This window comes from Papio anubis, chromosome 8 (assembly GCF_008728515.1).
Source record: "Papio anubis isolate 15944 chromosome 8, Panubis1.0, whole genome shotgun sequence".
NCBI classification, from domain to species: Eukaryota; Metazoa; Chordata; class Mammalia; order Primates; family Cercopithecidae; genus Papio; species Papio anubis.
Window position 1 is genome coordinate 89,602,809 of NC_044983.1, and position 17,273 is coordinate 89,620,081.

The window sequence follows — 17,273 nt, forward strand, 5'->3', positions numbered from 1 at the left end:
TACCATCTAAGTTCAACTTAATTATTTAAATAGCATTGAACTACACCACTTCTAGTATGTCCCAGATACCGTGCTAAGAATTGGGATACCAAAAAAAGGGGTACAGGGCTCTTCATACTATCCCTTGCATATATCAAGCCCTCATCAGATGTTGGGTAAATTCTAAAGCATTTATGATTACCTAACATGGATATCTTAATAATTTGTTCTTACCTGTAAGAGCTTTCAATAAACATATATGAAAGGAAACTCCTTCAACATTCAAAGCTTTATTTTGTAATACATTTTTATTGCTGATAAAAAGAGTTGTTTCTCCTTTGAATACACTAACAGATTTCTGCTCAGTAAATAACCCAGAACTGATCGAACCAGATCATCTCTTCTTGAACTGAGTTTTTTTTGTTTTTGTTTTTGTTTTAACACTTTTAGTCTTCAAAAAAAACACAAGTTGAATGATAGAAAAGCAAATAAAAATAAAAGGAATGCCTTATTTTGGTCCAGATGCTCAGAGAGACCACTGTCTGGGATGTTTGAATGGAACCTAGGAAGTACAAGAAGAAATGTACTTATCTTTTATTTTGTCATTTATATTTAGGCCTGCCCCTCACCGAGGGTTTCCAGTGGGAAGTAGAAGTCATTGCTTTCCATTGCCATACGTAGGGTGCCATGATTTATTTGAAGACAAATCTACCACACCATGTGGTTGTTAGGAGCATAGACCCGGGAGTTAGACTGACTGGCCTGGGTCTTACCTCCTCCATCGGCTGACTTGTGGCTCTGTCTACTCATTGTAAAGTAGGGATAATAATACCACCTACCTTTGAGAGTTAAGAGATTCAGCGAGTTAATATTTGGAACATTGTTGGTCAAAAATTCATTTTGACACCCACGTTTGCTTAGTCAAAACTGTAAACATTGTCCAACAGACATTTCTCTTCAAAATTTCCAACTTTTGGTGGTCCACTAATGAAAATATTCTAAAAACAGCCTACACAGGAACATCCTTACGGACAAATGAGGCAGCAAGGCAAAGCCTTTACCCAAATGATTCAAGGCAAACTACACGAATGCTAGGATTATGTCAAAAGAGGACTTTGGTCTCTCAAACAGGTCCCACCTACACTTCCTCCTTCCATGGATACAATACCACTCATGAATGGCGTACCATGGGTTGCGATGGTGCTGATGGGAAGCCATCCTTCATCACTGAAATTGCCTGAAACCACCACGCCAGACACATAGGTTTCCTCACAAACACTACTTGGAAAAGAATTGAAATACATTTCCAGAGGATTCTGTGGCATTTTATCTAAACTACCTATAATAGCTGGTTCAACGATCTGCGTGGAATTTTTGCCATTTGTCAGGATTTCTCTCAGATACAAGGACTAAATTCAGACAGTTTCTATGGCAATTATCTGAGCGACCAAGCACACCCTTTGCAACATAGATCAGAGGGTTTTGTGTGTGTGTGTGTGTGTGTTTCAAAAAAAGGAGTTTTGAAAAGAAGGCCTCAGTTCCCAAACTGTGGCTGCCCCTCACCCAGTGGGCACCACCACCACCACCACTTGCTCAACAGTAGACCAGGGCACCTGCTTGTAGACAGGAACCAGGGCTGCTGGGCTTGCTCTGAAGGAGTGGTGCCTCATTTAATCCACCATACAATAGAAGACATGGGAATCCTGCCACAGCCTGAATCTGCATCCAGCCCAAATAACGACAAAGGCTGGATTTTGTCCAATTTGCTGCATGCATCGATAAGACTTGGTGGTGAAAAATTATCTTGCTGATTTCTCAGAACAACTCTATGGAGCAGATGCTATTATGACCTATCTCTTAAAGATGGAAAATCTAACGGTGAAGACCACAGAAATTAAGAGACTTGCCCAAGGTCACACTGCCAGGCTAATTTTCACTCCCTCTGAAACACAAATATCCTGATCATGAGACACCAAGTATCATTTAATCCATTACAGATCTTTCCAAAACATTGAAAAGGTTTTTTTCCCCTACTTTGTAGCTGCTCTTTTTTTCGGGTGCTGACATGACCCGCCCCGACCTGCCTGGAGGAAAAGGCTGCTTTGGTCTGGGAAGTTTTGTTTTTACTGCAAATGTATTTCTGTGTCTCACTATTTCTCCTCATTTCTGTGCTTCACCTTAGGACTCTTCCCTTTTTAAAATCAATCCAAATGCTGTGGGTAGAATTGTGTCTCCTTCCCCTCAAAAAGCGTATGTTGGAGTCCTCACTTCCAAGCACCTTAAAATGTGACTTTATTTGGAGTCTTTACGGAGGTAATGAAGTTAAAATGAGGTTGTTAGAGTGGGCTCTAATCCACAATAACTGATGTCCTTCTAAGAAGAGATTTGGAGACAGGCTCATCCACAAAGAAAGAACACTGTATGAATGTACAGACGGCCATCTACAAGCCAAGGAGAGAGGTGCGGAGAAGATCCTTCCTTCACAGCTCTCAGGAGGAACCGACCCTACCGCCATCTTGATTTTGGACTTGTGGTCACCAGAGCTGAGACGATAAATACCTGCTGTTTAAGCCTCCCTTTCTGTGGTATTTTGTTAAGGCAGCCCTAGCAAATGAAGACCCTATGGAACTCTGGTTTCGCCTGTGCTGCCATCCCCGCACAGAGGTGGCCTCACAGGGGCCTCTGCTCAGTCATTAGACACCCAGGGCCCCCTGCATCCCAGCAGCCCACCCAAGGCTTCGTTGATTCTCCCGCCGGGCTCCAAGCTCCCAAGAGGATTAACGGCATTCATTTTTTTTTTTCAGTTACATAATTAGGCTCTTCTTAAGAAATTTAGAACACAAATTTGTGAGGATACATTCCATTCATCAGGACACACACAGATCGCAGGTAGCCCTGGAGCTGAGGAATAGCTTTGCGTTTTGGTAAAATTTGCCAGTCCATGGCTTTCTGATCAGCCTTGCACTGCTCTGTGGTCTTATATTTCTCTTTTTCTGTGTCGAAGATCTCACCCTCTTACTGACTAGGCTCCGCAGCTGCTTCTTAAAGTAGGCATCAGTAAGATGTTTTGGGGTTTTTTTTCCTTTTTTTTTTGTTTTTTTTTTTTTTTTTTTTTTTTTTTTTTGAGACAGTCTTGCTCTGACGCCCAGGCTGGAGTGTAATGACACCATCTCAGCTCACTGCAACCTCCACCTCCCAGGTTCAAGCGATTCTCATGCCTCAGCCTCCCAAGTAGCTGGGATTACAGGTGTGTGCCACCACACCCGGCTAATTTTTGTATTTTTAATGGAGACAGGGTTTTGCCATGTTGGCCAGGCTGGTCTCAAACTCCTGGCCTCACGTGATCCACCCACCTTGGCCTCCCAAAGTGCTGGGATTATAGGTGTGAGCCACCACGCCCAGTCCTGATATCAATTTTTATGGAGGTGGTGATGACAAATTTCTGGTGTGTCCCTCACAGAGGAACTCCATGGAGGACCAGAGGTCCAGCCACAAGTAACAAGCTACTGCCCAGCTTCTCCAGGAAAACCACCCTCCTGCCTTGGGGGCACCCAGGGAGGATGAGCAGATGGTCCCAAGGGCCGTGCTGGCTCAAAGTTTTCTCACATGCTGACTGCAGAGTTTCTTGTCATGGTTGGACAGCTTTTGAGGCACATCGCTAGTAGGATAATATCAAGGCATTTTGTGAAGTTTGACTACCTGGGCATCATCATTCTTGTCACCTCAACTGGGTTTGTAACAGTTGCAAGATTCTTCTTTTCAATCTTGGGTTTAGTAGCTAAGTACTTCCTCTCGTACATGGCCTTTCTGGAATACATAGCGGATCAGGAATATCTGCTAATGCCTCCAATGCAGGATTTGGGCTGCAGCAACGCTTCTCCTTCTTTGGCTTTTTAGCTCTGAGGTTCCCCCTTTTCACCTTGCCACTGGCAAAGCCTTCTTAGCTTCAGGTTTCTTCTCCTTAGTATCCAGCTTCTCAACTTTTTCACCCACCATCTTTCAAGATGGGAAGGTGATGTTTAGACACTCTTCTCATTTAGCCATTTATTTGAGTAAGGACAGGGAGTTTCTAGGTCCCACATCTCCAAATTTACAAGTCAACACATAAGCATTGATTTTTGTCCCCTGTGTAAAAAGCTAAGTGATAGACAAATCTTAGAGTCAGTCATCTATTATTTAAAAAAAAAAAAAAAGCGTGAAGGGCTTTGAATTAAAATAATTCACCTAGCGCTAAGACTGAGCCTGAAGCTTCAAAGAACAAAGAAGTTGCAGAAGGAGAGAGCTACAGAATTTGTTTTCAAGTATCCTAAGGTAGTGTGGGCAAGAAGGGATATGACTGGAATTCATAGCGCCACCAGGACCAAACAGTGCCCAATATCCTGTGAGCCATTTATTTTTCCTTCTCACTGTATATTGCTAAGAGCAGCATAAATTATAAGGCAAGGCCAGATAAATATAAAGATCAGATGAAAATCTCACTCAAACCATTATTCATCGATTAATGTTCAGATCTGTCACACCCATCTTTTTGGTCTGGCTATCAGATCTCTGGTACCAATTGCATCACTCAAGGTTTAGAGAACCGCAGAAGCATCTGACCAATTTGCACTTTTGACAAATTAAGGACCCAATTAAAGTGGCCATTAATAAGCTAGAAACAAGCAGACAGGTATAAATCTGGGCTTCTGCCTCACACTTCAAGCAGGTTACTCCACATGGGGAGGGAATGGGCAGCTAGATGATTTGTTTTTAGAGCAGAGAGTAAGACAGGGAAGAAGGAAGGAAAGGAGGGAGGGAGGGATGAACATACAGACATCAACATAAGCCCAGCTTTCTGTCACTAAACTCTGTAATATAGATATACCAATCTTTCAGTATATGACAATCTGGATTTACACATATGCAAAATTGGAGGTGATTATTTGTTCTACCAATAGGTTCATGATGGGGAAGATGGGCTCACAGGAGGCTAACTGGTCCCCTGGAGAACTTAAAATGGTTTAGATTGATATAATCAATTATAATACACATTACTAGCATAATTATTCTTTTTTTAAAAATGTTTTTCTCACTTTTTAAAAAAAAAATTACTTTAAGTTCTGGGATACATGTGCAGAATGTGCAGGTTTGTTACATAAGCATACTTGTGCCATGGTGGTTTGCGGCACCCATCAACCCGTCATTTAGGTTTTAGCCCCGCATGCATTAGGGATTTGTCCTAATACTCTCCCCTCCCCTTGCCTCCCACCCCAGGACAGGCCCGGATGTGTGATGTTTCCCTGTGTCCATGTGTTCTCATTGTTAACTCCCCCTTATGAGTGAGAACATGCAGTGTTTGGTTTTCTGTTCCTGTGATAGTTTGCTGAGAATGATGGTTCCCAACTTCATCCATGTCCCCACAAATGACATGAAATCATTCTTTTTTATGGCTGCATAGTATTCCATGGTGTATATGTGCTACATTTTCTTTATCCAGTCTATCATTGATGGACATTTGGGTTGATTCCAAGTCTTTGCTATTGTAAATAGGGCTGCAATAAACATACATGTGCGTGTGTCTTTATAGTAAAATGATTTATAATCCTTTGGGTATATACTCAGTAATGGGATTACTAGCATAATTTTTCTTATTAAAGAAAAGAATGACAAGTTCCAAGGAATATTTGAGAGAAGTGTCATGCTTGTTCCTGGTTGGCTTTTGTTCCCCCAGTGCTCCCCAAGACAGAGCAAGGGAAGGGTCAGCTGGGGAGAAGAGGCCTCTCCTCCAAGTCTCCCAAAACATCCCAGCATTGAATGGAAGGGGAGCCAGAGCAGTCACAGGAAAGGAAGCCACTGACCTAGGGACAACAGTGACTGTCCCGCCAGGGTGCTTGTCTGATGTTGTAACTCATTTATGCCTGAGGTTGCAATTTTTTGAATTTTTGCAATCAGACTTTGGCGATGACCTTGAGCAGTAGGATATAAATAACTCCCACATGCTTAGTGTTCCAATAATGGAACACTAGGCATAAATGGGTTTTAAGCAGGCAGTCAGGAAGGATTTCCGCATTGACTTCCCTGACATGTGCAACTATATACCCACAAAAACTCTAGGAAGGTGGCAGGGGGAGACCCTTTCTCCCCCAGATATAGCAGAACTGTATCATAAGCATCTTTCCTGGACTAAAGAGGAGGACTGGAATCACTATTTCTCATAAAAGGTGGCTTGACTTTTTTTTGACAAAGTGTTTATGTATTACACAACATTTCTTTATGTAATATAAAGTTTATGGATGAGCATTTTGTCAAGATAATAAAGCAACACATCCTGGCCTTAGAAATTCAGTAGGAAGTAAATCTAAATTAGGTTCCATCCCGTAGGGTTTAGACACTGAAGGATCGAAAGGAAGGATCGAAAGGAAGGATCGCGGAAGGAAAGGAAAGGAAAAGGGAAAGGAAAGGAAAAGGAAGGGAAGGGAAAGGAAAAGGATCGGAAGGATCCGGGATCCGGAAGGATCGGGATCGGGAGGATCGGAAGGATCGGGGATCGGAAGAATCGGAAGGAAGAACTCATCAGTTCGATTGCAAAGGTGACCCAAGGCAGGAATTTTAATGCCAAGATTGTGCAGTCATGCTTAAGTATGGCAGGTTCACTTTCCGATTTCTGTAATTAAATCATAACTGACAACTGGGATGGGTAGGAGAAGAAGGGAAAATAAATTTAATTCTGCTTAATAAAAGGTGCCAGACCACAATGAAATCTCATTCATGAAGTGTTTTCTTAAAAATCATTGGAACTGTTTTACAAAATAGCAAATGCTCAACAAATGCAAGCTAAGTTAGGCACTTTGGGCAACTTACTTGAACCACACGATCATATAATGTGGGTCCTGTTGTTATGCCACAGAGCAGGAAACTGAGCTTGGAGCACTTGAGGAAGTGGTGTGAATGCAGGGGCCAAGCACGAAGCCACTCTGCTAGACGGCCTCTCGGTGAGGAAGAGAGCTCATCTTTAGCTTAGATGTTAAGGGAACAAATCTACCATTTCCATTCTCTTTGTCCCTCACTTAAGAACAAGTCCTAATATTTTTAAGTAATAAGTATATGGTCAGAAATGAATAACTCAGAAATATCACGAATGAGAGAATTCCATGTCAGTCTTACAGAATATTTGAAGAGAAATTTTCTTTGTACCACATACACAACAATCAAGTATAGCTTAGTTTGTTACGTATTGCTTAAGTGGAAAAAAAAAATTCAACTTTAGTGTAATTAATACCTCAACCACGAGGGGAATATTTGCTTTTATTAAGTTAATATTTCTTGTACCTAAGTAAACATTCCTGTCTGTTCTCACAAGTAACAAATAAGTAAATAGATATTCCCTTAAAATTCAGCGCGTCTTTCTTTGGATAATCAACGAGCAGTTACAGAACAACTAGCCCCATTCTAAATCTGACACCAGGGATTTCTGAATCAATGCAATTTTATGTCAAATCTATACATCTCTACCCATGTGAACCAGCTTCTGTGCAAGCACTGTTTGTCGGCCTCCAGAGCAAGGAGCACGACAATGCCCAGCTTTCCTCCTCAGAAGTGTCACTGTTAATGTGGAAGAAAAATGAGGGACACATCCTTCTAGACTTTTTTTTTTTTTTTTTTTTTTTTTTTTTACAATGGAACAAAAGGTAGAGTTTCTGCCAGGATATATTTTTCACATCATCCAGCTTTTTTTGTTTTTGTTTTTTGTTTTTTGAGACAGGTTCTCACTCTCTCACCCAGGCTGGAGTGCAGTGGTGCAACCATGGCTCACTGCAGTCTCAAACTCCTGGGCTTAAGGAACCCTCTCACTTCAGCCTCCCAAGTTGCTAGGACTACAGGTAAGTGCCATCATGCCTGGCTAATTTTTAATTTTCTTATACAGGCAGGGTCTCCCTATGTGCAGACCTCCCAGGCTGGTCTTGAACTCCAGCACAAGTGCTTCTCCCTCCTCAGCTTCTCAAAGTACTGGAATTACAGGAATGAGCCACCACACCCAGCCATATTTTGCCTTTTGTATGAGAAAGGAGGAGGTACTGGAAATGTAACCTTCACCTTGAACAGTGATGACTTTTTTCAGGGGTCATCTGGATGAGTTTCAAAGGATGCCACAGCTGCACCTCACCCAAAGACTTATATGGGAACCATGAGAGGGGCTTTAAAAAAATGCTTCATATATATATATATATATATATATATATGTATATATATATATGTCTCTGTGTGTGTGTGTGTATATATATATGCAAAAGCAATAGTTTTATTATTCTCATATTTTTGAATCCCACTTCCTGAACATAGAATTAGCTCCTCTCTTGCATAATGGTAGATGCTATTTTTATGGCATTACTGATTTTTTTCTTATTTTTCTAAAGAATGAAACAGCAATTTCTCAATTCATCCTGAGTCACCTACTTGAACTTTCTCATGGAACAGAGAGCTAACATTCACTGGATGTGTACCATGCACCAAGCAACATAGTAAGCTCTTTACCTACTTACCTAATTTACTTCTCACAACTACCTGGTTAGGCAAGTCTCTCCGTTTTATAGATGAAAAAAATTAAGGCTCCGAGAGTGACAGCTCTCTGTTCTGTGCCCACAGGCTGGAAAATGATGAAACTGGCCTAACCCATCTGGCCAACCCTGAAGACTCATATGGCACTGTAACTCACTAGAAACCCTCTCTCAGTAAAGGACTCGCTTTGTTTCCTGGTAAGAGCTGAATAGCATCCATCTTCCTTTCATCTAAACATGTGTTTTTCTTCTTTCAAATAATACCTCATTTGCTATTTAAGTTTTTGAAGAAAAATAAAGACAAGAAAATATTAGAGAAGGAACTGTCCTTCCAATCTACTGCTTGGCATCCCCTACCACAGAGGGCATCTGTCCCCATAAAGTCACCTGTCATAAACAAAAGACCAAGACAGAGGCAAAGATCGGACCATTGAAGATACCAATAAGCTGTGCATGACTTACCATAAAAATAACCACACATAAGCAGGTGGTACCTCCACCACCAAGGCCAAAAGCAGTCCAGGAAGCTGAGTAACACGCACATCAGCCTCTTCTCCCACTTGTGAAGGCAGGTCTGTCTGTCTGTCTTCAATTCTTATTCTAGTACTTTTACAAAAAGGCTTCTTTTCTTCTTTGCATGTTCCCTCCCTTGCTGTGTCCCAGACAATTCTAAGAATCCCAAATTGAATCTCATTCTCTGAGAAGTAGACAGAATGACATGCTTTTTGAGAATGTGATTCCAACCCCAATTTCTAGAATACAAGAGCCCTAGAGCACCTTAAGACCAGGGACTTTTATACGCTTATCATGAAGAATGGGTGTGATACTTATTTAAACATCAGAGAACTCAATCTCCCCTTTAATTCCACTGCCAAGCTTGATTTCACTGCAGCCACTTCATCAAATGAATTTATAAAATATAGACCAATGAAAAGAAACTACCAAAAAAAAACAAAAAAATGTGCTCCACAAGCTAAACTTGTCACACCAGCAACAAATTTCCCTTCTCTGCATCTACATAGCCCACCTCAAGGAAAAAATTTATCAAGCAACTTTTTAAGGGTCCTTCCCCTCCATCTACTTTATCCTTCTGGAATAAATATGTTACTGACACAGTTAAGACATGTCAGCCCTTACCTTTCTGTAAGTCACAAAATGGTGGTTAAAAGTCCTTTTCTTCCATTCAGTGGTTGAGACTCTTGCTACGACTGGAGTTATCTCCCCGGGGAACACTTCCTCTTCCCTGCTTTGCCTCCCAGCCTCTCCCTTCAGCTTCAGTCAAACATTAACCATTAACATTTTTTATTGCTTTTCGAGAGCCACTGGGTATCATAAAAAGTGTCATTATGCTTACTCCAGGAGAGAAATGACTTTGTACCAAAAGAAGTTTAATTTACATCTAATCCATCTCAAAACAGGTTGCTACATTTTTCAATGTAGATGAGTCAATGAAAAGACAAGAAGTTAGAGTGGAAAAGTTTTGTGTATCCAACTATCTCTAGAGTGTGAGGTTCATGACATCAAAGACTTTTGTTCATATTTTGCACCCCCAACACTCAGCACAGGAGACTCAATCTGCAAATATTTGTGTAGATTCCATCTCAAACACAAAAGACAGAGCAGGGACACCATGTCTGAGCAATGACACAGTTCATTGATAACTGGCCACATGAGACTTCGTAAATGACTCAGAAGACATGAGGAAAGACACAGTCTGGCTGTGCCTGCTTTTGAAATCCAAGGGTCCCTTCCAAAGTCTGCAAGAAACAACCGATAGCAAATTTTCCCCAAACACAAACCAAGTCCTTTCCCACTCCCCCCCAATTCAGGGAATGGATTTACCTAGGAACAACTTATTTTTCCCCAATCAAAATGAGATTTGTGATTAACCAATAGAAGCCAATGCCCCCAGATTTCTCAAGTCAAGGATTCTTTTAGACCAATTCCTGATTTCCACACTTTGGTCACTCTGGGAATCTCCACTGAAGGTAAGCATCAATGTCACGTCTGTGTCTGGTGTGTCACACTTGGCCCTATTTCTGTGGACCTTCTCATGTTCGTTTCTTGGCTTCTCCTGGGCTGGGGTTGTGTTTTCCATTCCTTTCCGGGTGTGCATCTGACAGAGGGAAAGCACGAGAGCCCAACCCACTCTCTAGCAGGGCTCCCTCCTTTCCAGATTTCGTGAGAAGGTTTCGTGAGTGCTCTAAGCCACTGCTCTAAGCCACTGCGGGAATAGACCTCATTTATCCCCAGGACCCTGCAAGTGAAACCATCTAGTTGCATGCCAGCGGTTAGCATCCTTGGTGGACTGGTGAGTTCAGCAAGTGCCCTTCTTGTTTTGTCCCACATGACTGTCACTGATTTAGAAGAATGAGGTTATTGAGGCTAAGCACTTCGCACATTCTTCATACCTCTGCCCTCCCATTAGCTGAATAAAGTGTGCTTGTTCTACAAAATCAAATCGCTTCCACTTGCCACATGTTTCAGTTCCTGGAATCAAGGGCAAGCATCTCATTATGGGCATTGTTCAGAAAGAAGTTTGAGTCTTCTTTGAAAATTTTAAAATAATAAAGCGCTTTTAAATGTATGAGTTTTCTTCAAAAATAAAGTACATATATATAATTTATAGTCATTGTTTTTCAGCAACAGTAACAATGTTTGTGACATGTTGGTATATCAGTTAAAATTTTGTTTTCTCATTTAGCATGTCTGCAAAGTAGATTCCAGTTTATAGATAGAAAGTGGGGGCACAGAGAGGTTTTATTTCTTGTCTAAGTCATACAGCCTTTGACTACAGAATCAGGACTCCAACCCTGGTCTGTCTGATTCAAATTCCATCCTATTCACTATATCTCTAGACTAGGCCAGATTTTTTTCCTTCCAGCTTTATGTGAGTTAAAAAAAAAAAAACAAAACAAAAAACAAAAAAAAAACCCAAGGGCAGAAATCCTTACATAAGCCCATTCCTGTTGGAAGATGGCCAAGTTCCAACATGGGGTTCCCCTGTACATCACATGCTATGTCTAGCCCCCAGCTTCCAGCTCAAAGAATTAGGTTGATTAAACACTGAAAATGTCAAAACCACCCATCAGAGAAATTAACAGGTGATTGCATTTCTGAATTACAGAGGCTATTTCTGTCCTCTGGGATACCAGGTTAACAAGATTCTGAGAGCTGTTCATATATTCCTTACATGGTTTATACATCCTTCCAGATTAAATCCAAATATTAAGAATGTGCATGTTTCAGGGTAACCACCACTGCATTTTAGGAACTCATTTTCATGAAAAGTGAGACATTGCTAGTTCAATAGACTTGCTAATAATAATAGGAATAAGGAAAATGTAATTGATAAATATTATTGATTTAATTTTCCAAAGCAAAGGAGGTATGATTTATAGGATGAAAACAACTGAAGGCCAGGCGCAGTGGCTCACACCTGTAATCCCAGCATTTTGGGAGGCTGAGGCAGGCAGATTATCTGAGGTCAGGAGTTTGAGACCAACCTGGCCAACATGGTGAAACCCCATCTCTACTAAAAATGCAAAAATTAGCCAGGTGTGGTGGCAGGTGCCTATAATCCCATCTACTCATGAGGCTGACTCAGGAGAATCACTTGAACAGTTGCAGTGAGCCGAGATTGTGCCACTGCACTCCAGCCTAGGCGACAAAGCAAGACTGCATCTCCAAAAAAGAAAAAGGAAACAAAACTGAACAAGTGAAAGGACTTGGGCTAATGCTTTCAACTCACAGTTTCATGATGGTGAAAACATTCAACACGTTTGTTTATAATGTTTTAAGCATTCCTCCAATATTATCCCTAGAAAATACATAAGTAATTAATTTATGGATATTTGCTAATAAGAAAGTCTAGATAGCCTCCCAGACAAAAAAGTTATGAAAACTTGGAATTATTCGTAAAAGTCAAAGCATGTTACATTTCTAATATTTATATTCTTTTTAATTTTATTTTATTTTTTTGAGATGGAGTCTTGCTGTCCCCAGGGCTGGAGTGCAATAGCACAATCTCGGCTCACTGCAACCTCCGCCTCCCAGTTTCAAGTGATTCTCCTGCCTCTGCCTCCCAAATAGCTGGAATTACAGGTGCCCACCACCACACCTGGCTAATTTTTTGTACTTTTAGTAGAGATGGGGTTTCACCATGTTGGCCAGGCTGGTCTTGAACTCCTGACCTCAGGTGATCTGCCTGCCTTGGCCTCCCAAAGTGCTGGGATTACAGGCATGAGCCACTGTGCCCTGCCTATTTTTATTCTTTAAAACTCAAAATGGAATCTATGAGTGTTAAATTTCTCAATTTTTTAGGTACTTGCATTTTATGTTCTTTATGTGTTACATATTACACATTCAGAATATTTTATCATGAGTCCATCAACACACAACCCTCACCTAATAGAAGTGCAAAATAATATTGTGATTACTTAATATCTGTCTTGCTCTGTTAACTTGATGATGGCAGAAACTTTGTCTTCAATTCGTACTCAGTAAGTACTTCTTAGAACTCAACTCCATTCAGTTATTTAATTCAGTAATTCTAAATAGTCATGATTACCTGCAGACTCAACCAAGGCCAACAGGAATCCAGAAAAGCAAATAGTTTTCAACCCCCTGAAACTCAGAGTTCACAATTTTTGTTCCACATTTATTTAGTGGAATGAAGTGAAACTAATTTTCTGCTAGTCATTGTTTTGGGCTGAAGCAGAATCTTCCTTAACTACTTTCTCTGGCCAGGACAGAGTCCTTTTTCTGATAAATTTAAGCAAAACAGCTCTTAGTTTCATGTAGCTCATACTTTTTTGGAGACAGGGTCTCACTCTGTCACAGGCTGATAGGCTGGAGTGCAATGGTGCGATCTCGGCTCACCGCAGCCTTGGCCCCTCAGGCTCAAGCCATCCTCCCACCTAAGCCTCCCAAGTAGCTCGGACTACAGGGACACACCATCATGTCCCTTTTTTTTTGTAGAGATGGGGTTTCATCCATCCAGGCTGGCCTCCAACTTCTGGGGTCTAGTGATCTGGCCACCTCAGCCTCTCAAAGTGCTGGGAATACAAGCGTGAGGCACCGCGCCCAGCCTATACTTACTTCTGAGTTTGGGTTTGGGGTTTTTGTTTGGAGGATTTTCTGTTGTTGAGTTTTGTTTTTAGCAGTTTTCCAAACCAGAACACTTGAGAGAATTATGACAAGATTTAAAACTTAGATAACAAAATGAATCACTAGTTCGAAAGCAAGAAACACTGAATCATACATAATGCTGTTTAAAAATCTCAGCTGACAGCCACCTTGTGATATTCTGAAAAATATTTAAGGAAGATAGTTTGAGGCTAGTAAAGATTTTCTTCCCCACTATCTACTCTGACAGAAGTGGACCCACTTTGTACTTTGTTTATTCCAGGAAGATTTTTCACTTCATCTATAGATGCTGGCTCCAATCAACTGCCCAGTAGGCAGGGCCCTTAATCTGGCTCCAGCTACCCATGCCATGAAATTGCTGGAGAATCTCGTGAATGGGATGGCTAATAAGTATTCACATCATCAGTTGTACATTGGACAAATGCCTTCCAGGTCTTTCCAAACTAGAGTTCACAAAACTAGGGCTTACACTATGAAATCCTGGTTCAGGGTATGTCCCTGCATCCCTTACTCTGTTGCCCAAGCTAGACTGCAGTATGCAATCATGGCTCACTGCACCCTTGATTTCCTGGGCATAAGTAGTCATCCTGCCTCAGCCTCCAAAGTAGCTAGGACTACAGGCAAGTGCCACCACACCAGCTAATTTTAAAATTTTTTGTAGAGATAGGTTCTGTGTTGCTCAGGCTGGTCTTGAACTCCTGAGCTCAAGTGATTCTCCTGCCTCGGTCTCCCAAAGTGCTGGTATTACAGATGTGAGCCACCGTGCCTGGCTGGCACTCTGGATTTCTGATGCAGGTGATTATATGGGCCCTTATGAGAAACACTAGCTTAAGGAGTCATTGCTTTATCCTCCAGTAAATATTATTTAACAAAGCCTATTCTGAATTGAGATTAATTACCCCACCATGTAGAACCCATTTCTGCAGGAATGTCTGAGATAATGATGCAGTCTGATGTTGAACACGCAAGCTGGATTTGGTAGACATAAGCATGCTCATCTTCCCTCAGACATTTTTTTCTTCAGACAGCTAAGCTTTTTATTTGATCTTGGATTTTCTTTAAATTCCAAGAAATGACAATATTATTGGTTTTCTGAGACCTATCTCTGTCTCTTATCAGATTTCACCTAACAAGCTTTTGCACCTATCCAGCTTATGCTCAGATCACAGCATCTGGCTTCCATCTTCACTGCTCCACTGAAACCATCCTCACCAAGGTTGCCAACAACCTGCTCATGATAATCAGATGGACACTCTTCAGTCTGCATCTCATCTGACCTCTCACAACTTTCAACACCATGGCAAGCTCACCTCAAATTTCCCTTTACCCCGGCTTCCTTGCTAATACTCTGATTTTCCTTCTACCTCTTGAGCCAGTCCCTTGCAGTCCTACCTGTGGCTCATGCAACTCCTTGGGCCCAATCCCAGGTTATCTTGTCTTGTCACTCACTCTGTGGAGGTCAACTCTGCTCCCAACTATTTGCCAACATCTCAAGTCTCTCTAGACCAGATCTCTCCTCTGGTCAAAGCTCTGGTTTTCTATATCCAACTGACTATTCCACAACTTCCCCAAGGTGTCCCATGTGCACAAAAAACTCCACACAGCCATAATGAACTGTACTGTTTTAATTCTCCAAAACATATGTCTCCTAGAACACTACCCCTTCATGTTAGCCCTGGCAGTCATCACTGCTTAGCCAGACAGTGTGCGGTGACTGTCTAGGAAGTCCTGTCATGGGGTCAAGCAGGAGACCAGCATGCATGTGAGCTTTGCTTGGAAGGACTCAGACTTGGACACTAAGGCTTATTAAATGGTCTCCCTTCTCTGCCTGTGGGTCTCTCATTAGGCACCAAAACAGGATTGCCTATGGAAATTCTGCCCTTAAGAGAAGTATTTCCTGAGAAAGAATACTCTTTTTAGTAAATGGTGAAATTGATCTTCACATGCAAAATAATGGAACTGGACCCTGACCTCATACCATTCAGAAAAATTAAAATATATCAAATACATAAATTATAAGGGCTGAAACTATAAAATTCTAAGAAGAAAGCAGGGGTAAATCTTTATGACCTTGGATTTGGAAACGGTGTCTCAGCTATGACTCTCAAAGCACAAATAACAATAGAAGAGAAAACATAAATTGGACTGAACTTCATCAAAATTAAGAACTTTTGCAATTCAAAAAACACTATTAAGAAAGTGAAAACCAATTTATAGAAAGAAAATATTTGTAAATCACGTATCTGACAAATGAACTGTATCTAGAAGATATAAACAACTTTTAAAACTCAATAAATAACCCAATCAAAAAATAGACAAAGGATCTGAATAGAAATTTTTTAAAAGATACACAAATAACCAAAAAGTACATGAAAAGATGCTCATTCTTAGGCATAAGCAAAATGCAAATCAAAACCACAATAAGATGCCGTTTCATACCCACCAGGGTGTTTCATACCCACCAGAACAGTTATAATAAAAAAGAAATAATACCAAGCGTTGAAGATGTGGAGAAACTAGAATCCTCAAACACTTCTGGTGGGAAATGTAAAATCACACAACCACTTTGGAAAACAGTCTGAGAGTTTTATCAAAAACTTAAATATAGAATCACCATTTGACTTAGCAATCCTAGGTATACAGCCAAGAGAAATAAAAACATCACACAAAAATTTGTACATGAATATTCACAGCAGCATTATTCATAATAGCCAAGAGATAGAAACAACCCAAATGTTCAACTGATGGATAAAATGTGGTATATCCATATGACAGAATATGAGTCAGTCATAAAAAGATATGAAATACTGATATTACAAGACTAAACCTTGAAAACACTATGCTTAGTGAAAAAAGTCAGATAAAAAAGGCCTGATACTGTATGATTCCATTCAAATGAAATGTCCGGAATAGGCAAGTCCATAGACACAGAAAGTAGATTTCAGAGTTGCCTGCAGTTGGGGGGCCGAGGGGGAATTTGAAGCTGAGAGCTAAAAGATATGGGGCTTCTTTTGAGAGTGATGAACGTTTTCTAAGATTTGTTGTGGTGGTGGTTGCACAACTCTGAGAATAGACTAAAAACTACTGAATTGTGCACTTTAAGTTGGTAAGCTGTATGGTATGTCAGTTATATCCCAACAAAGCTGTTCTTTGAACTGACATAAATATACAGAACATAGGCTAAATATTTTCAGTCACCTTGGTCTAGGCCCTTCAGATCATTTTGCTCTATTACCGGAAATGTCTTAGGGTTTTCAAAATCACTTATTTTCCTTTAAGTATGAGGTTTTTTTTTTTAATTTAACTAATTTTACCTATTATTTGACCTCTTTTGTTTTTTATGTTTTTAAATGTGAATAAGAACACTTCAGTACACAAAGATTATCTTTGCCTGGATAAAGTAGAAAATGACAATGTGGGCACAATGGCCCTTCAGCCCCTCTGATAGTGTCTCAGCTCAAGCAGTTCAGCCCTAGATAAACCTGACTCGACTGCCTGCCTGAACGAGGACTATTTTCTTTCTTCTATGTGACTGACTACACCTAGTAACTCAGGAGACAGGGAGGTCAAATTCTCCTCCCTTTGGTTTCCCACTCAGGATTACATTCGGCC

The 17,273-nt window shown here is 40.8% G+C and overlaps 1 protein-coding gene across 2 annotated transcripts in view; it reads right to left on the reverse strand.

The window, feature by feature from the left end:
* Nucleotides 1-11,355, reverse strand: part of CDH17 (cadherin 17) — an 80,417-nt gene extending 69,062 nt beyond the window's left edge. Inside the window, exon 1 of one of the 2 annotated variants that reach the window (XM_021942500.2) lies at nt 9,651-11,355. The gene's annotated coding sequence lies outside the window, so the exon portion shown is untranslated. The other variant, XM_021942501.2, reaches the window with a different exon arrangement.
* Between the last annotated feature and the right edge of the window lie 5,918 nt (nt 11,356-17,273).